Genomic DNA, 22,208 nt, shown 5'->3' with positions numbered 1-22,208 from the left:
AGAAGTAGTACAATTCAAGTTTTAAGTATTGATTATTGACCTTTTAGCTGCCTTGGTGCCTTGGACATGAGCTAGGACCTTGAGATTCTGCATGAAAGGAGAAATAGCAGCCGAGTTGCACGGGAGAATATGAAAAGTGTTCGCATGTAGTAAAAACCTGAGAAATCCGTGCGTTTTCGTCATTTGTTATCGAATCGACTTATAGCCAGATCGTCACATTGGCCGCTCTTCTCTCTGAAACGGTTGTACTTATCGTCTGCAAAGCTATGTCGCGTGCTGCGGTATGCGGAGACACTAAAATCACCATAGTAGAACACAGATGAAGCATCTAAGTTGATGCAATAGCCAGTAAGAAGTAGTACAATTCAAGTTTTATGTATCGATTATTGACTTTTTAGCTGGCTTCGGTGCCTTGGACATGAGGTAGGACCTTAAGATTCTGCATGAAAGGAGGACTAGCAGTCGAGTTGCACGGGAGAATGTGGAAAGTGTTCATATGTAGTAAAAACCTGAGAAATCCGTCCGTTTTCGTCATTTGTTATCGAATCGACTTAAAGCCAGATGGTCACATTGGCCGCTCTTCTTTTTGAAACGGTTGTACTTATCGTCTGCAAAGCTATGTAACGTACTGCGGTATTCGGAGACACTAAAAACACCATAGTAGAACACAGATGAAGCTTCTAAGATGATGTAATAGCCAGTAAGAAGTTGTACAATTCAATTTTTAGGTATCGGTTATTGACTTTTTGGCTCGCTTTGGTCCCTTGGACATGAGCTAGGACCTTAAGATTCTGCATGAAAGGAGGACTAGGAACAGAGTTGCACGGGAGAATGTGAAAAGTGTTCATATGTAGTAAAAACCTGAGAAATCCGTCCGTTTTCGTCATTTGTTATCGAATCGACTTAAAGCCAGATCGTCACATTGGTCACTCTTGTCTCTGAAACGGTTGTACTTATTGTCTGCAAAGCTATGTCGCGTGCTGCGGTATGCGGAGACACGAAAATCATCATAGTAGAACACAGATAAAGCTTCTAAGTTGATGTAATAGCCAGTAAGAACTAGTACAATTCAAGTTTTAGGTATCGATTACTGACTTTTTAGCTGGCTTTGGTGCCTTGAACATGAGCTAGGACCTTACGATTCTGCATGAAAGGAGGACTAGCAGCCGAGTTGCACGGGAGAATGTGAAAAGTGTTTATATGTAGTAAAAACCTGAGAAATCCGTCCGTTTGCGTCATTTGTTATCGAATCGACTTAAAGCCAAATCGTCACATTGGCCGCTCTGCTCTCTGAAACGGTTGTACTTATCGTCTGCAAAGCTATGTCGCGTACTGCGGTATTCGGAGACACTAAACGCACCATAGTAGAACACAGATGAAGCTTCTAAGATGATGTAATAGCCAGTAAGATATAGTAAAATTCAAGTTTTAGATATCGTTATTGACTTTTTAGCTGGCTTTGGTGCCTTGGACATGGGCTATGACCTTAAGATTCTGCATGAAAGGAGGACTAGCAGCCGAGTTTAACGGGAGAATGTGAAAAGTGTTCATATCTAGTAAAAACCTGAGAAATCCGTCCGTTTTCGTCATTTGTTATCGAATCGACTTAAAGCCAGATCGTAACATTAGCCGCTCTTCTCTCTAAAACGGTTGTACTTATCGTCTGCAAAGCTGTGTCGCGTACTGCGGTATGCGGAGAAACTAAAAGCACCGTAGTAGAACATAGATGAAGCATCTAAGTTGATGTAATAGCCAGTAAGAAGTAGTCCAATTCAAGTTTTAGGTATCGATTATTGACTTTTTAGATGGCTTTGGTGACTTGGATATGAGCTAGGACCTTAAGATTCTGCATGAAAGGAGGACTAGCAGCCGAGTTGCATGGGAGAATGTGAAAAGTGTTCATATGTAGTAAAAACCTGAGAAATCCGTCCGTTTGCGTCATTTGTTATCGAATCGACTTAAAGCCAAATCGTCACATTGGCCGCTCTGCTCTCTGAAACGGTTGTACTTATCGTCTGCAAAGCTATGTCGCGTACTGCGGTATTCGGAGACACTAAAAACACCATAGTAGAACACAGATAAAGCTTCTAAGTTGATGTAATAGCCAGTAAGAACTAGTACAATTCAAGTTTTAGGTATCGATTATTGACTTTTTAGCTGGCTTTGGTGCCTTGGACAAGAGCTAGGACCTTACGATTCTGCATGAAAGGAGGACTAGCAGCCGAGTTGCACGGGACAATATGAAAACTGTTCATATGTAGTAAAAACCTGAGAAATCCGTCCGTTTTCGTCATTTGTTATCGAATCGACTTAAAGCCCGATCGTCACATTGGCCGCTCTTCTCTCTGAAACGGTTGTACTTATCGTCTGCAAAGCTATGTGGCGTGCTGCGGTATGCGGAGACACTAAAAGCACCATAGTAGAACACAGATTAAGCTTCTAAGTTGATGTAATAGCCAGTAAGAAGTAGTACAATTCAAGTTTTAGGTATCGATTATTGACTTTTTAGCTGGCTTTGGTGCCTTGGACATGAGCTAGGACCTTAAGATTCTGCATGAAAGGAGGACTAAAAGCCGAGTTGCACGGGAGAATGTGAAAAGTGTTCATATGTAGTAAAAACCTGAGAAATCCGTCCGTTTTCGTCATTTGTTATCGAATCGACTTAAAGCCAGATCGTCACATTGGCCGCTCTTCTCTCTGAAACCGTTGTACTTATCGTCTGCAAAGCTATGTCGCGTGCTGCGATATGCGGAGACAATAAAAGCACCATAGTAGAACACAGATGAAGCTTCTAAGTTGATGTAATAGCCAGTAAGAAGTAGTACAATTCAAGTTTTAGATTTTGATTATTGACTTTTTAGCTGGCTTTGGTGCCTTGGACAAGAGCTAGGACCTTACGATTCTGCATGAAAGGAGGACTAGCAGCCGAGTTGCACGGGAGAATGTGAAAAGTGTATATATGTAGTAAAAACCTGAGAAATCCGTCCGTTTTCGTCATTTGTTATCGAATCGACTTAAAGCCAAATCGTCACATTGGCCGCTCTGCACTCTGAAACGGTTGTACTTATCGTCTGCAAAGCTATGTCGTGTACTGCGGTATTCGGAGACACTAAACGCACCATAGTAGAACACAGATGAAGCTTCTAAGTTGATGTAATAGCCAGTAAGAAGTAGTACAATTCAAGTTTTAGATATTAATTATTGACTTTTTAGCTGGCTTTGGAGCCTTGGACATGATCTAGGACCTTAAGATTCTGCATGAAAGAAGGACTAGCAGCCGAGTTGCACCGTAGAATGTGAAAAGTGTTCATATGTAGTAAAAACCTGAGACATCCGTCCGTTTTCGTCATTTTTTTATCCAATCGATTTAAAGCCAGATCGTCACATTGGCCGCTCTTCTCTCTGAAACGGTTGTACTTATCGTCTGCAAAACTATGTCGCGTGCTGCGGTATGCGGAGAAACTAAAAGCACAGTAGTAGAACATAGATGAAGGTTCTAAGTTGATGTAATAGCCAGTAAGAAGTAGTCCAATTCAAGTTTTAGGTATCGATTATTGACTTTTTAGCTGGCTTTGGTGCCTTGGACATGAGCTAGGACCTTAAGATTCTGCATAAAAGGAGGACTAGCAGCCGAGTTGCACGTCAGAATGTGAAAAGTGTTCATATGTAGTAAAAACCTGAGACATCCGTCCATTTTCGTCATTTGTTATCGAATCGACTTAAAGCCAGATCGTAACATTGGCCGCTCTTCTCTCTAAAACTGTTGTACTTATCGTCTGCAAAGCTGTGTCGCGTGCTGCGGTATGCGGAGAAACTAAAAGCACCGTAGTAGAACATTGATGAAGGTTCTAAGTTGATGTAATAGCCAGTAAGAAGTAGTCCAATTCAAGTTTTAGGTATCGATTATTGACTTTTTAGCTGGCTTTGGTGCCTTGGACATGAGCCAGGACCTTAAGATTCTGCATGAAAGGAGGACTAGCAGCCGAGTTGCACGGGAGAATGTGAAAAGTGTTCATACGTAGTAAAAACCTGAGAAATCCGTCCGTTTTCGTCATTTGTTATCGAATCGACTTAAAGCCAGATCGTCACATTGGCCGCTCTTCTCTCTGAACGGTTGTACTTATCGTCTGCAAAGCTATGTCGCGTACTGCGGTATTCGGAGACACTAAACGCACCATAGTAGAACACAGATGAAGCTTCTAAGATGATGTAATAGCCAGTAAGAAATAGTACAATTCAAGTTTTAGATATCGTCTTTGACTTTTTAGCTGGCTTTGGTGCCTTGGACATGGGCTATGACCTTAAGATTCTGCATGAAAGGAGGACTAGCAGCCGAGTTGCACGGGAGAATGTGTAAAGTGTTCATATCTAGTAAAAACCTGAGAAATCCGTCCGTTTGCGTCATTTGTTATCGAATCGACTTAAAGCCAGATCGTCACATTGGCCGCTCTTCTCTCTGAAACCGTTGTACTTATCGTTTGCAGAGCTATGTCGCGTGCTGCGATATGCGGAGACACTAAAAGCACCATAGTAGAACACAGATGAAGCTTCTAAGTTGATGTAATAGCCAGTAAGAAGTAGTACAATTCAAGTTTTAGATATTGATTATTGACTTTTTAGCTGGCTTTGGTGCCTTGGACAAGAGCTAGGACCTTACGATTCTGCATGAAAGGAGGACTAGCAGCCGAGTTGCACGGGAGAATGCGAAAAGTGTTTATATGTAGTAATAACCTGAGAAATCCGTCCGTTTTCGTCATTTGTTATCGAATCGACTTAAAGCCAAATCGTCTCATAGGCCACTCTGCTCTCTGAAACGGTTGTACTTATCTTCTGCAAAACTATGTCGCGTGCTGCGGTATGCGGAGAAACTAAAAGCACCGTAGTAGAACATAGATGAAGGTTCTAAGTTGATGTAATAGCCAGTAAGAAGTAGTCCAATTCAAGTTTTAGGTATCGATTATTGACTTTTTAGCTGGCTTTGGTGCCTTGGACATGGGCTAGGACCTTAAGATTCTGCATAAAAGGAGGACTAGCAGCCGAGTTGCACAGGAGAATGTGAAAAGTGTTCATATGTAGTAAAAACCTGAGATATCCGTCCGTTTTCGTCATTTGTTATCGAATCGACTTAAAGCCAGATCGTAACATTGGCCGCTCTTCTCTCTGAAACGGTTGTACTTATCGTCTGCAAAGCTATGTCGCGTGCTGCGGTATGCGGAGACACTAAAATCACTATAGTAGAACACAGATGAAGCATCTAAGTTGATGTAATAGCCAGTAAGAAGTAGTCCAATTCAAGTTTTAGGTATCGATTATTGACATTTTAGCTGGCTTTGGTGACTTGGACATGAGCTAGGACCTTAAGATTCTGCATGAAAGGAGGACTAGCAGCCGAGTTGCACGGGAGAATGTGAAAAGTGTTCATATCTAGTAAAAACCTGAGAAATCCGTCCGTTTGCGTCATTTGTTATCGAATCGACTTAAAGCCAGATCGTCACATTTGCCGCTCTTCTCTCTGAAACCGTTGTACTTATCGTCTGAAAAGCTATGTCGCGTGCTGCGATATGCGGAGACACTAAAAGCACCATAGTAGAACACAGATGAAGCTTCTAAGTTGATGTAATAGCCAGTAAGAAGTAGTACAATTCAAGTTTTAGATATTGATTATTGACTCTTTAGCTGCCTTTGGGGCCTTCGACTTGATCTAGGACCTTAAGATTCTGCATGAAAGAAGGACTAGCAGCCGAGTTGCACGGGAGAATGTGAAAAGTGTTCATATGTATTAAAAACCTCAGAAATCCGTTAGTTTTCGACATTTGTTATCCAATCGACTTAAAGCCAGATCGTCACATTGGCCGCTCTTCTCTCTGAAACGGTTGTACTTATCGTCTGCAAAACTATGTCGCGTGCTGCGGTATGCGGAGAAACTAAAAGCACCGTAGTAGAACACAGATGAAGGTTCTAAGTTGATGTAATAGCCAGTAAGAAGTAGTCCAATTCAAGTTTTAGGAATCGATTATTGACTTTGTAGCTGGCTTTGGTGCCTTGGACATGAGCTAGGACCTTAAGATTCTGCATAAAAGGAGGACTAGCAGCCGAGTTGCACGGGAGAATGTGAAAAGTGTTCATATGTAGTAAAAACCTGAGACATCCGTCCGTTTTCGTCATTTGTTATCGAATCGACTTAAAGCCAGATCGTAACATTGGCCGCTCTTCTCTCTAAAACGGTTGTACTTATCGTCTGCAAAGCTATGTCGCGTGCTGCGGAATGCGGAGACACTAAAATCACCATAGTAGAACACAGATGAAGCTTTTAAGTTAATGTAATAGCTAGTAAGAAGTAGTAGAATTCAAGTTTTAGGTATCGATTATTGAAGTTTAGCTGGCTTCGGTGCCTTGGACATGAGCTAGGACCTTAAGATTCTGCATGAAATTAGGACTAGCAGCCGAGTTGCACGGGAGAATGTGAAAGGTGTTCATATGTAGTAACAACCTGAGAAATCGGTCCGTTTTCGTCATTTGTTATCGAATCGACTTATAGCCAGATCGTCACATTGGCCGCTCTTCTCTCTGAAACGGTTGTACTTATCGTCTGCAAAGCTATGTCGCGTGCTGCGGTATGCAGGGACGCTAAAATCACCATAGTAGATCACAGATGAAGCTTCTAAGTTGATGCAATAGCCAGTAAGAAGTAGTACAATTCATGTTTTAGGTATCGATTATTGACTTTTTAGCTGGCTTTGGTGCCTTGGACATGAGCTAGGACCTTAAGATTCTGCATGAGAGGAGGACTAGCAGCCGAGTTGCACGGGAGAATGTGAAAAGTGTTCATATGTAGTAAATACCTTAGAAATCCGTCCGTTTTCGTCATTTGTTATCGAATCGACTTAAAGCCAGATGGACACATTGGCCGCTCTTCTCTCTTAAACGGTTGTACTTATCGTCTGCAGAGCTATGTCGCGTGCTGCGGTATGTGGAGACACTAAAATCACCATAGTAGAACACAGATGAAGCATCTACGTTGATGTAATAGCCAGTAAGAAATAGTACAATTCAAGTTTTAGGTATCGATTATTGACTTTTTAGCTGGCTTTGGTGCCTTGGACATGAGCTAGGACCTTTAGATTCGGCATGAAAGGAGGACTAGCAGCCGAGTTGCACGGGAGAATGTGAAAAGTGTTCATATGTAGTAAAAACCTGAGAAATCCGTCCGTTTTCGTCATTTGTTATCGAATCGACTTAAAGCCAGATCGTCACATTGGCCGCTCTTCTCTCTGAAACGGTTGTACTTATCGTCTGCAAAGCTATGACGCGTACTGCGATATTCGGAGACACTAAAAACACCATAGTAGAACACAGATGAAGCTTTTAAGATGATGTAATAGCCAGTAAGAAGTAGTACAATTCAATTTTTAGGTATCGGTTATTGACTTTTTAGCTGGCTTTGGTGCCTTGGACATGAGCCAGGACCTTAAGATTCTGCATGAAAGGAGGACTAGCAGCCGAGTTATACGGGAGAATGTGAAAAGTGTTCATATGTAGTAAAAACCTGAGAAATCCGTCCGTTTTCGTCATTTGTTATCGAATCGACTTAAAGCCAGATCGTCACATTGGCCACTCTTCTCTCAGAAACGGTTGTACTTATTGTCTGCAAAGTTATGTCGCGTGCTGCGGTATGTGGAGACACGAAAATCATCAGAGTAGAACACAGATAAAGCTTCTAAGTTGATGTAATAGCCAGTAAGAAGTAGTACAATTCAAGTTTTAGGTATCGATTATTGACTTTTTAGCGGGCTTTGGTGCCTTGGACATGAGCTAGGACCTTAAGATTCAGCATGAAAGTAGGACTAGCAGCCGAGTTGCACGGGAGAATGTGAAAAGTGTTCAAATGTAGTAAAAACCTGAGAAATCCGTCCGTTTTCGTCATTTGTTATCGAATCAACTCAAAGCCAAATCGGCACATTGGCCGCTCTTCTCTCTGAAACGTTTGTACTTATCGTCTGCAAAGCTATGTCGCGTACTGCGGTATTCGGAGACACTAAACGCACCATAGTAGAACACAGATGAAGCTTCTAAGATGATATAATAGCCAGTAAGAAATAGTACAATTCAAGTTTTAGGTATAGTTATTGACTTTTTAGCTGGCTTTGGTGCCTTGGACATGAGCTATGACCTTAAGATTCTGCATGAAAGGAGGACTAGCACTCGAGTTGCACGGGAGAATGTGAAAAGTGTTCATATGTAGTAAAAACCTCAGAAATCCGTCCGTTTTCGTCATTTGTTATCGAATCGACTTAAAGCCAGATCGTCACATTTGCCGTTCTTCTCTCTGAATCCGTTGTACTTATCGTCTGCAAAGCTATGTCGCGTGCTGCGGTATGCGGAGACACTAGAAGCACCATAGTAGAACACAGATGAAACTTCTAAGTTGATGTAATAGCCAGTAAGAAGTAGTACAATTCAAGTTTTAGATATTGATTATTGACTTTTTAGCTGGCTTTGGTGCCTTGGACATGATCTAGGACCTTAAGATTCTGCATGAAAGAAGGACTAGCAGCCGAGTTGCACGGGAGAATGTGAAAAGTGTTCAAATGTAGAAAAACCTGAGAAATCCGTCCGTTTTCGTCATTTGTTATCGAATCGACTTAAAGCCAAATCGGCACATTGGCCGCTCTGCTCTCTGAAACGTTTGTACTTATCGTCTGCAAAGCTATGTCGCGTACTGCGGTATTCGGAGACACTAAACGCACCATAGTCGAACACAGATGAAGCTTCTAAGATGATATAATAGCCAGTAAGAAATAGTACAATTCGAGTTTTAGGTATAGTTATTGACTTTTTAGCTGGCTTTGGTGCCTTGGACATGAGCTATGACCTTAAGATTCTGCATGAAAGGAGGACTAGCACTCGAGTTGCACGGGAGAATGTGAAAAGTGTTCATATGTAGTAAAAACCTCAGAAATCCGTCCGTTTTCGTCATTTGTTATCGAATCGACTTAAAGCCAAATCGGCACATTGGCCGCTCTGCTCTCTGAAACGTTTGTACTTATCGTCTGCAAAGCTATGTCGCGTGCTGCGGTATGCGGAGATACTAAAAGCACCATAGTAGAACACAGATGAAACTTCTAAGTTGATGTAATAGCCAGTAAGAAGTAGTACAATTAAAGTTTTAGGTATCGATTATTGACTCTTTAGCTGGCTCTGGGGCCTTGGACATGATCTAGGACCTTAAGATTCTGCATGAAAGAAGGACTAGCAGCCGAGTTGCACGGGAGAATGTGAAAAGTGTTCATATGTAGTAAAAACCTCAGAAATCAGTCCGTTTTCGTCATTTGTTATCCAATCGACTTAAAGCCAGATCGTCACATTGGCCGTTCTTCTCTCTGAAACGGTTGTACTTATCGTCTGCAGAGCTATGTCGCGTGCTGCGGTATGTGGAGACACTAAAATCACCATAGTAGAACACAGATGAAACTTTTAAGTTGATGTAATAGCCAGTAAGAAATAGTACAATTCAAGTTTTAGGTATCGATTATTGACTTTTTAGCTGGCTTTGGTGCCTTGGACAAGAGCTAGGACCTTGAGATTCGGCATGAAAGGAGGACTAGCAGCCGAGTTGCACGGGAGAATGTGAAAAGTGTTCATATGTAGTAAAAACCTGAGAAATCCGTCCGTTTTCGTCATTTGTTATCGAATCGACTTAAAGCCAGATCGTCACATTGGCCACTCTTCTCTCAGAAACGGTTGTACTTATTGTCTGCAAAGTTATGTCGCGTGCTGCGGTATGTGGAGACACGAAAATCATCAGAGTGGAACACAGATAAAGCTTCTAAGTTGATGTAATAGCCAGTAAGAAGTAGTACAATTCAAGTTTTATGTATCGATTATTGACTTTTTAGCTGGCTTTGGTGCCTTGGACATGATCTAGGACCTTAAGATTCTGCATGAAAGAAGGACTAGCAGCCGAGTTGCACGGGTGAATGTGAAAAGTGTTCATATGTAGTAAAAACCAACCTGAGAAATCCGTCCGTTTTCGTCATTTGTTATCGAATCGACTTAAAGCCAAATCATCACATTGGCAGCTCTGCTCTCTGAAACGGTTGTTCTTATCGTCTGCAAAGCTATGTCGCGTACTGCGGTATTCGGAGACACTAAACGCACGATAGTATAACACAGATGAAGCTTCTAAGATGATGTAATAACCAGTAAGAAATAGTACAATTCAAGTTTTAGATATCGTTATTGACTTTTTAGCTGGCTTTGGTGCCTTGGACATGAGCTATGACCTTAAGATTCTGCATGAAAGAAGGACTAGCAGCCGAGTTGCACGGGAGAATGTGAAAAGTGTTCATATGTAGTAAAAACCGCAGAAATCCGTCCGTTTTCGTCATTTGTTATCGAATCGACTTAAAGCCAGATCGTCACATTGGCCGCTCTGCTCTCTGAAACGGTTGTACTTATCGTCTGCAAAACTATGTCGCGTGCTGCGGTATGCGGAGAAACTAAATGCACCGTTGTAGAACACAGATGAAGGTTCTAAGTTGATGTAATAGCCAGTAAGAAGTAGACCAATTCAAGTTTTAGGAATCGATTATTGACTTTGTAGCTGGCTTTGGTGCCTTGGACATGAGCTAGGACCTTAAGATTCTGCATAAATGGAGGACTAGCTGCCGAGTTGCACGGGAGAATGTGAAAAGTGTTCATATGTAGTAAAAACCTGAGACATCCGTCCGTTTTCGTCATTTGTTATCGAATCGACTTAAAGCCAGATCGTAACATTGGCCGCTCTTCTCTCTAAAACGGTTGTACTTATCGTCTGCAAAGCTATGTCGCGTGCTGCGGTATGCGGAGACACTAAAATCACCATAGTAGAACACAGATGAAGCTTTTAAGTTGATGTAATAGCCAGTAAGAAGTAGTAGAATTCAAGTTTTAGGTATCGATTATTGATTTTTAGCTGGCTTCGGTGCCTTGGACATGAGCTAGGACCTTAAGATTCTGCATGAGAGGAGGACCAGCAGCCGAGTTGCACGGGAGAATGTGAAAAGTGTTCATATGTAGTACAAACCTGAGAAATCCGTCCGTTTTCGTCATTTGTTATCGAATCGACTTAAAGCCAGATGGACACATTGGCCGCTCTTCTCTCTTAAACGGTTGTACTTATCGTCTGCAGAGCTATGTCGCGTGCTGCGGTATGTGGAGACACTAAAATCACCATAGTAGAACACAGATGAAACTTCTAAGTTGATGTAATAGCCAGTAAGAAATAGTACAATTCAAGTTTTAGGTATAGTTATTGACTTTTTAGCTGGCTTTGGTGCCTTGGACATGAGCTATGACCTTAAGATTCTGCATGAAAGAAGGACTAGCAGCCGAGTTGCACGGGAGAATGTGAAAAGTGTTCATATGTAGTAAAAACCGCAGAAATCCGTCCGTTTTCGTCATTTGTTATCCAATCGACTTAAAGCCAGATCGTCACATTGGCCGCTCTTCTCTCTGAAACGGTTGTACTTATCGTCTGCAGAGCTATGTCGCGTGCTGCGGTATGTGGAGACACTAAAATCACCATAGTAGAACACAGATGAAACTTCTAAGTTGATGTAATAGCCAGTAAGAAATAGTACAATTCAAGTTTTAGGTATCGATTATTGACTTTTTAGCTGGCTTGGGTGCCTTGGACAAGAGCTAGGACCTTGAGATTCGGCATGAAAGGAGGACTAGCAGCCGAGTAGCACGGGAGAATGTGAGAAGTGTTCATATGTAGTAAAAACCTGAGAAATCCGTCCGTTTTCGTCATTTGTTATCGAATCGACTTAAAGCCAGATCGTCACAATGGCCACTCTTCTCTCAGAAACGGTTGTACTTATTGTCTGCAAAGTTATGTCGCGTGCTGCGGTATGTGGAGACACGAAAATCATCAGAGTAGAACACAGATAAAGCTTCTAAGTTGATGTAATAGCCAGTAAGAAGTAGTACAATTCAAGTTGTATGTATCGATTATTGACTTTTTAGCTGGCTTTGGTGCCTTGGACATGATCTAGGACCTTAAGATTCTGCATGAAAGAAGGACTAGCAGCCGAGTTGCACGGGTGAATGTGAAAAGTGTTCATATGTAGTAAGAACCAACCTGAGAAATCCGTCCGTTTTCGTCATTTGTTATCGAATCGACTTAAAGCCAAATCATCACATTGGCAGCTCTGCTCTCTGAAACGGTTGTACTTATCGTCTGCAAAACTATGTCGCGTGCTGCGGTATGCGGAGAAACTAAATGCACCGTTGTAGAACACAGATGAAGGTTCTAAGTTGATGTAATAGCCAGTAAGAAGTAGTCCAATTCAAGTTTTAGGAATCGATTATTGACTTTGTAGCTGGCTTTGGTGCCTTGGACATGAGCTAGGACCTTAAGATTCTGCATAAATGGAGGACTAGCTGCCGAGTTGCACGGGAGAATGTGAAAAGTGTTCATATGTAGTAAAAACCTGAGACATCCGTCCGTTTTCGTCATTTGTTATCGATTCGACGTAAAGCCAGATCGTAACATTGGCCGCTCTTCTCTCTGAAACGGTTGTACTTACCGTCTGCAGAGCTATGTCGCGTGCTGCGGTATGGAGAGACACTAAAAGCACCATTGTAGAACACAGATGATACTTCCAAGTTGATGTAATAGCCAGTAAGAAGTAGTAAAATTCAATTTTTATTTACTGATTATTGACTTTTTAGCTGGCTTTGGTGCCTTGGACATGAGCTAGGACCTTAAGATTCTGCATGAAAGGAGGACTAGCAGCCGAGTTGCACGGGAGAATGTGAAAAGTGTTCATATGTAGTAAAAACGTGAGAAATCCGTCCGTTTTTGTCATTTGTTATCGAATCGACTTAAGGCCCAATCGTCACATTGGCCGCTCTTCTCTCTGAAACGATTGTACTTGTCGTCTGCAATGCTATGTCGCGTGCTGCGGTATGCGGAGACACTACAATCTCCATAGTAGAACACCGATGAAGCTTCTAAGTTGATGTAATAGCCACTAAGAAGTAGTACAATTCAAGTTTTATGTATCGATTATTGACTTCTTAGTTGGCTTTGGTGCCTTGGACATGAGCTATTACCTTTAGATTCTGCATGAAAGGAGGACTAGCAGCCAAGTTGCACGGGATAATGTGAAAAGTGTTCATATGTAGTAAAAACCTGAGAAATCCGTCCGTTTTCGTCATTTGTTATCGAATCGACTTAAAGCCCGATCGTCACATTGGCCGCTCTTCTCTCTGAAACGGTTGTACTTATCGTCTGCAATGCTATGTCGCGTGCTGCGGTATGCGGAGACACTAAAATCTCCATAGTAGAACACAGATGAAGCTTCTAAGTTGATGTAATAGCCAGTAAGAAGTAGTAGAATTCAAGTTTTTGGTATCGATTATTGACTTTTTTGTTGGCATTGGTACCTTGGACATGAGCTAGGACCTTAAGATTCTGCATGAAAGGAGGACTAGCAGCCGAGTTGCACGGGAGAATGTGAAAAGTGTTCATATGTAGTAAAAACGTGAGAAATCCGTCCGTTTTTGTCATTTGTTATCGAATCGACTTAAAGCCAGATCGTCACACTGGCAACTTTTCTCTCTGAAACGGTTGTACTTATCGTCTGCAAAGCTATGTCGCATGCTGTGGTATGCGGAGAAACTAAAAGCACCATAGTAAAACACCGATGAAGCTTCTAAGTTGATGTAATAGCCAGTAAGATGTAGTACAATTCAAGTTTTAGCTACTGATTATTGACTTTTTAGCTGGCTTTGGAGCCTTGGACATGAGCTAGGACCTTAAGATTCTGCATGAAAGGAGGACTAGCAGCCGAGTTGCACTGGAGAATGTGAAATGTGTTCATATGTAGTAAAAACCTGAGAAATCCGTCCGTTTTCGTCATTTGTTATCGAATCGACTTAAAGCCAAATCGTCACATTGGCCGCTCTTCTCTCTGAAACGGTTGTACTTATCGTCTGTTAAGCTATGTCGCGTGCTGCGGTATGCGGGGACACTAAAATCACCATAGTAGAACACATATGAAGCTTCTAAGTTGATGTAATAGCCAGTAAGAAGTAGTACAATTCAAGTTTTAGGTATCGATTATTGACTTCTTAGTTGGCTTTGGTGCCTTGGACATGAGCTATTACCTTAAGATTCTGCATGAAAGGAGGAGTAGCAGCCGAGTTGCATGGGAGAATGTGAAAAGTGTTCATATGTAGTAAAAACCTGAGAAATCCGTCCGTTTTCGTCATTTGTTATCGAATCGACTTAAAGCCCGATCGTCACATTGGCCGCTGTTCTCTCTGAAACAGTTGTACTTATCGTCTGCAATGCTATGTCGCGTGCTGCGGTATTCGGAGACACTAAAATCTCCATAGTAGAACACAGATGAAGCTTCTAAGTTGATGTAATAGCCAGTAAGAAGTAGTACAATTCAAGTTTTAGGTATCGATTATTGATTTTTTATGTGGCTTTGGTGCCTTGGACATGAGCTAGGACCTTAAGATTCTGCATGAAAGGAGGACTAGCAGCCGAGTTGCACGGGAGAATGTGAAAAGTGTTCAAATAGAGTAAAAACCTGAGAAATCCGTCCGTTTTCGTCATTTTTATCGAATCGACTTAAAGCCAAATCGTCACATTGGCCGCTCTTCTCTCTGAAACGGTTGTACTTATCGTCTGCAGAGCTACGTCGCGTGCTGCGGTATGTAGAGACACTAAACGCACCATAGTAGAACACAGATGACACTTCCAAGTTGATGTAATAGCCAGTAAGAAGTAGTACAATTCAAGTTTTAGTTACTGATTATTGACTTTTTAGCTGGCTTTGGTGCCTTGGACATGAGGTAGGACCTTAAGATTCTGCATGAAAGGAGGAGTAGCAGCCGAGTTGCTTAGGAGAATGTGAAAAGTGTTCATATGTAGTAAAAACCTGAGAAATCCGTCCTTTTTCATTTGTTATCGAATGGACTTAAAGCCAGATCGTCACATTGGCCACTCTTCTCTCCGAAACGGTTGTACTTATCGCCTGCAAAGCTATGTCGCGTGCTGCGGCATGCGGGGACACTAAAATCACCATAGTGGAACACAGATGAAGCTTCCAAGTTGACGTAATAGCCAGTAAGAAGTAGTACAATTCCAGTTTTAGGTATCGATTATTGACTTTTTAGCTGGCTTTGATGCCTTGGACATGAGCTAGGACCTTATGATTCTGCATGAAAGGAGGACTAGCAGCCGAGTTGCACGGCAGAATGTGAAAAGTGTTCATATGTAGTAAAAACCTGAGAAATCCGTCCGTTTTCGTCATTTGTTATCGAATCGACTTAAAGCCAGATCGTCACATTGGCCGCTCTTCTCTCTGAAACGGTTGTACTTATCGTCTGCAAAGCTATGTCGTATGCTGCGGTAGGCGGAGACACTAAAACCACCACAGTAGAACACAGATGAAGCTTCTAATTTGATGTAATAGCCAGTAAGTAGTAGTACAATTCAAGTTTTAGGTATCGATTATTGACTTTTTAGCTGGCTTTGGTGCCTTGGACATGAGCTAGGACCTTAAGATTCTGCATGAAAGGAGGACTAGCAGCCGAGTTGCACGGGAGAATGTGAAAAGTGTTCAAATAGAGTAAAAACCTGAGAAATCCGTCCGTTTTAGTCATTTTTATCGAATCGACTTAAAGCCAAATCGTCACATTGGCCGCTCTGCTCTCTGAAACGGTTGTACTTATCGTCTGCAAAGCAATGTCGCGTACGGCGGTATTCGGAGACACTAAAATCCCCATAGTAGAACACAGATGTAGCTTCTAAGATGATGTAATAGCCAGTAAGAAATAGTACAATTCTAGTTTTATTAATCGGTTATTAACTTTTTACCCTTGTTTGGTGCCTTGGACATGAGCTAGGAACTTAAGATTTTACATGCAGGAGGACTAGCAGCCGAGTTGCACGGGAGAATGTGTAAAGTGTTCATATGTAGTAAAAACCTGAGAAATCCGTTCGTTTTCGTCTTTGTTATCGAATCGACTTAAAGCCAGATCGTCACATTGGCTGCTCTTCTCTCTGAAACGGTTATACTTATCGTCTGCAGAGCTATGTCGCGTGCTGCGGTATGCAGAGACACTAAAAGCACCATAGTATAACACAGATGACACTTCCAAGTTGATGTAATAGCCAGTAAGAAGTAGTACATTTCAAGTTTTAGTTACTGATTATTGACTTTTTAGCTGGCATTGGTGCCTTGGACATGAGCTAGGACCTTAAGATTCTGCATTAAAGGAGGACTAGCAGCCGAGTTGCCCAGGAGAATGTGAAAAGTGTTCATAGGTAGTAAAAACCTGAGAAATCCGTCCGTTTTCGTCATGTGTTATCGAATCGACTTAAAGCCAGATCGTCACATTGGCCGCTCTTACCTCCGAAACGGTTGTACTTATCGTCCGCAAATCTATGTCGCATGCTGCGGTATGCGAAGACACTAAAAGCACCATAGTAGAACACAGATGAAGCTTCTAAGTTGATGTAATAGCCAGTAAGATGTAGTACAATTCAAGTTTTAGCTACTGATTATTTCCTTTTTAGCTGGCTTTGGAGCCTTGGACATGAGCTAGGACCTTAAGATTCTGCATGAAAGGAGGACTAGCAGCCGAGTTACACAGGAGAATGTGAAAAGTGTTTATATGTAGTAAAAACCTGAGGAATCCGTCCGTTTTCGTCATTTGTTATCGATATCGACTTAAAGCCAGATTGTCACATTGGCCGCTCTTCTCTCTGAAACGGTTGTACTTATCGTCTGCAATGCTATGTCGCGTGCTGCGCTATGCGGAGACACTAAAAGCACCATAGTAGAACACAGATGAAGCTTCTAAGTTGATGTAATAGCCAGTAAGAAGTAGTACAATCCAAGTTTTAGGTATCGATTATTGACTTTTTAGCTGGCTTTGGTGCCTTGGACATGATCTAGGACCTTAAGATTCTGCATGAAAGGAGGACTAGCAGCCGAGTTGCACGGGAGAATGTGAAAAGTGTTCAAATAGAGTAAAAACCTGAGAAATCCGTCCGTTTTCGTCATTTGTTATCGAATCGACTTAAAGCCAAATCGTCACATTGGCCGCTCTGCTCTCTGAAACGGTTGTACTTATCGTCTGCAAAGCTATGTCGCGTACTGCGGTATTCGGAGACACTAAAAGCACCATAGTAGAACACAGATGTAGCTTCTAAGATGATGTAATAGCCAGTAAGAAACAGTACCATTCAAGTTTTATGAATCGGTTGTTGACTTTTTACCCTTGTTTGGTGCCTTGGACATGAGCTAGGAACTTAAGATTTTACATGCAGGAGGACTGGCAGACGAGTTGCACGGGAGAATGTGTAAAGTGTTCATATGTAGTAAAAACCTGAGAAATCCGTCCGTTTTCGTCATTTGTTATCGAATCGACTTAAAGCCAGATCGACACATTGGCCGCTCTGCTCTCTGAAACGGTTGTACTTATCGTCTGCAATGCTATGTCGCGTGCTGCGCTATGCGGAGACACTAAAAGCACCATAGTGGAACACAGATGAAGCTTCTAAGTTGATGTAATAGCCAGTAAGAAGTAGTACAATTCAAGTTTTAGGTATCGATTATTGACTTTTTAGCTGGCTTTGACGCCTTGGACATCGGCTAGGACCTTAAGATTCTGCATGAAAGGAGGACTATCATCCGAGTTGCACGGGAGAATTTGAAAAGTGTTCATATGTAGTAAAAACGTGAGAAATCCGTCCGTTTTTGTCATTTGTTATCGTATCGACTTAAAGCCAGATCGTCACACTGGCCACTCTTCTCTCTGAAACGGTTGTACTTATCGTCTGCAAAGCTATGTCGCATGCTGCGGTATGCGGAGACACTAAAAACACCATAGTAGAACACCGATGAAGCTTCTAAGTTGATGTAATAGCCAGTAAGAAGTAGTACACTTCAAGTTTAAGGTATCGATTATTGACTTCTTAGATGGATTTGGTGCCTTGGACATGAGCTAGGACCTTAAGATTCTGCATGAAAGGAGGACTAGCAGCCGAGTTGCACGGGAGAATGTGAAAACTGTTCATATGTAGTAAAAACCTGAGAAATCCGTCCATTTTCGTCATTTGTTATCGAATCGACTTAAAGCCAGATCGTCACATTGGCCGCTCTTCTCTCTGAAACGGTTGTACTTATCGTCTGCAAAGCTATGTCGTATGCTGCGGTAGGCGGAGACACTAAAACCACCACAGTAGAACACAGATGAAGCTTCTAATTTGATGTAATAGCCAGTAAGAAGTAGTACAATTCAAGTTTTAGGTATTGATTATTGACTTTTTAGCTGGCTTTGATGCCTTGGACATGAGCTAGGACCTTAAGATTTTACATGCAGGAGGACTAGCAGCCGAGTTGCACGGGAGAATGTGTAGAGTGTTCATATGTAGTAAAATCCTGAGAAATCCGTTCGTTTTCGTCATTTGTTATCGAATCAACTTAAAGCCTGATTGTCACATTGGCCGCTCGTCTCTCTGAAACGGTTGTACTTATCGTCTGCAAAGCTATGTCGCGTGCTGCGGTATGCGGAGACACTAAGGGCACCATATTGGAACACAGATGAAGCTTCTAAGTTGATGTAATAGCCAGTAAGAAGTAGTACACTTCAAGTTTAAGGTATCGATTATTGACTTCTTAGATGGATTTGGTGCCTTGGACATGAGCTAGGACCTTAAGATTCTGCATGAAAGGAGGACTAGCAGCCGAGTTGCCCAGGAGAATGTGAAAAGTGTTCATATGTAGTAAAAACCTAAGAAATCCGTCCGTTTTCGTCATTTGTTATCGAATCGACTTAAAGCCAGATCGTCACATTGGCCGCTCTTCCCTCCGAAACGGTTGTACTTATCGTCTGCAAAGCTATGTCGCATGCTGCGGTAAGGGGAGACACTAAAAGCACCATAGTAGAACACAGATGAAGCTTCTAAGTTGATGTAATAGCCAGTAAGATGTAGTACAATTCAAGTTTTAGCTACTGATTATTGACTTTTTAGCTGGCTTTGGAGCCTTGGACATGAGCTAGGACCTTAAGATTCTGCATGAAAGGAGGACTAGCAGCTGAGTTACACAGGAGAATGTGAAAAGTGTTTATATGTAGTAAAAACCTGAGAAATCCGTCCGTTTTCGTCATTTGTTATCGAATCGACTTAAAGCCAGATCGTCACATTGGCCGCTCTTCTCTCTGAAACGGTTGTACTTATCGTCTGCAAAGCTATGTCGCGTGCTGCGGTATGCGGAGACACTAAAAGCACCATAGTAGAACACATATTAAGCTTCTAAGAAGATGTAATAGCCAGTAAGAAGTAGTACAATTCAAGTTTTAGGTATCGATTATTAACTTTTTAGCTGGCTTTGGTGCCTTGGAGATGAGCTTGTACCATAAGATTCTGCTTGAAAGGAGGAGTAGCAGCCGAGTTGCACGGGAGAATGTGAAAAGTGTTCATATGTAGTACAAACTTGAGAAATCCGTCCGTTTTCGTCATTTGTTATCGAATCGACTTAAAGCCAGGTCGTCACATTGGCCGCTCTTCTCTCGGAAACGGTTGTACTTATCGTGTGCAGAGCTATGTCGCGTGCTGCGGTATGCAGGGACACTAAAAGCACCATGGTAGAACACAGATGACACTTCCAAGTTGATGTAATAGCCAGTAAGAAGTAGTACAATTCAAGTTTTAGCTACTGATTATTGACTTTTTAGCTGGCCTTGGAGCCTTGGACATGAGCTAGGACCTTAAGATTCTGCATGAAAGGAGGACTAGCAGCTGAGTTACACAGGAGAATGTGAAAAGTGTTTATATGTAGTAAAAACCTGAGAAATCCGTTCGTTTTCGTCATTTGTTATCGAATCGACTTAAAGCCAGATCGTCACATTAGCCGCTCTTCTCTCTGAAACGGTTGTACTTATCGTCTGCAGAGCTATGTCGCGTGCTGCGGTATGCAGAGACACTAAAAGCACCATAGTAGAACACAGATGACACTTCCAAGTTGATGTAATAGCCAGTAAGAAGTAGTACAATTCAAGTTTTAGTTACTGATTATTGAATTTTTAGCTGGCTTTGGTGCCTTGGACATGAGCTAGGACCTTAAGATTCTGCATGAAAGGAGGACTAGCAGCCGAGTTGCCCAGGAGAATGTGAAAAGTGTTCATATGTAGTAAAAACCAGAGAAATCCGTCCGTTTTCGTCATGTGTTATCGAATCGACTTAAAGCCAGATCGTCACATTGGCCGCTCTTCCCTCCGAAACGGTTGTACTTATCGTCTGCAAAGCTATGTCGCATGCTGCGGTATGCGGAGACACTAAAAGCACCATAGTAGAACACAGATGAAGCTTCTAAGTTGATGTAATAGCCAGTAAGATGTAGTACAATTCAAGTTTTAGCTACTGATTATTTGCTTTTTAGTTGGCTTTGGAGCCTTGGACATGAGCTAGGACCTTAAGATTCTGCATGAAAGGAGGACTAGCAGCCGAGTTACACAGGAGAATGTGAAAAGTGTTTATATGTAGTAAAAACCTGAGAAATCCGTCCGTTTTCGTCATTTGTTATCGAATCGACTTAAAGCCAGATCGTCACATTGGCTGCTCTTCTGTCTGAAACGGTTGTACTTATCGTCTGCAAAGCTATGTCGCGTGATGAGGTATGCGGAGACACTAAAATCACCATAGTGGAACACAGATGAGGCTTCTAAGTTGATGTAATAGCCAGTAAGAAGTAGTATAATTCAAGTTTTACGTATCGATTATTGACTTTTTAGCTGGCTTTGATGCCTTGGACATGAGCTAGGACCTTATGATTCTCCATGAAAGGAGGACTAGCAGCCGAGTTGCACGGGAGAATTTGAAAAGTGTTCATATGTAGTAAAAACCTGAGAAATCCGTCCGTTTTCGTCATTTGTTATCGAATCGACTTAAGGCCAGATTGTCTTATTGGCCGCTCTTCTCTCTGAAACGGTTGTACTTATCGTCTGCAAAGCTATGTCGCGTACTGCGGTATTCGGAGACACTAAAAGCACCATAGTAGAACACAGATGTAGCTTCTAAGATGATGTAATAGCCAGTAAGAAATAGTACCATTCAAGTTTTAGGAATCGGTTATTGACTTTTTACCCTTGTTTGGTGCCTTGGACATGAGCTAGGAACTTAAGATTTTACATGCAGGAGGACTAGCAGACGAGTTGCACGGGAGAATGTGTAAAGTGTTCATATGTAGTAAAAACCTGAGAAATCCGTTCGTTTTCGTCATTTGTTATCGAATCGACTTAAAGCCAGATCGTCACATTGGCCGCTCTTCTCTCTGAAACGGTTGTACTTATCGTCTCCAAAGCTATGTCGCGTGCTGCGGCATGCGTTGACACTAAAATCACCATAGTGGAACACAGATGAAGCTTCTAAGTTGATGTAATAGCCAGTAAGAATTAGTACAATTCAAGTTTTAGTTATCGATTATTGACTTTTTAGCTGGCTTTGATGCCTTGGACATGAGCTAGGACCTTAATATTCTGCATGAAAGGAGGACTAGCAGCCAAGTAGCACGGGAGAATTTGATAAGTGTTCATATGTAGTAAAAACCTGAGAAATCCGTCCGTTTTCGTCAATTGTTATCGAATCGACTTAAAGCCAGATCGTCACATTGGCCGCTCTCCTCTCTGAAACGGTTGTACTTATCGTCTGCAAAGCTATGTCGCGTGCTGCGGTATGCGGAGACACTAAAAGCACCATAGTGGAACACAGATGAAGCTTCTAAGTTGATGTAATAGCCAGAAAGAAGTAGTACAATACAAGTTTTAGGTATCGATTATTGACTTTTTAGCTGGCTTTGACGTCTTGGACATAAGCTAGGACCTTAAGATTCTGCATGAAAGGAGGACTAGCATCCGAGTTGCACGGGAGAATTTGAAAAGTGTTCATATGTAGTAAAAACCTGAGAAATCCGTCCGTTTACGTCATTTGTTATCGAATCGACTTAAAGCCTGATTCTCACATTGGCCGCTCTTCTCTCTGAAACGGTTGTACTTATCGTCTGCAAAGCTGTGTCGAATGGTGCGGTATGCGGAGAAACTAAAAGCACCATAGTAGAACACAGATGAAGCTTCTAAGCTGATGTAATAGCCAGTAAGAAGTAGTACAATTCAAGTTTTAGGTATCGATTATTGACTTT

This window comes from Schistocerca gregaria, unplaced genomic scaffold (genome assembly GCF_023897955.1).
Source record: "Schistocerca gregaria isolate iqSchGreg1 unplaced genomic scaffold, iqSchGreg1.2 ptg000418l, whole genome shotgun sequence".
NCBI lineage: Eukaryota > Metazoa > Arthropoda > Insecta > Orthoptera > Acrididae > Schistocerca > Schistocerca gregaria.
This window is presented reverse-complemented; position numbering follows the sequence as displayed.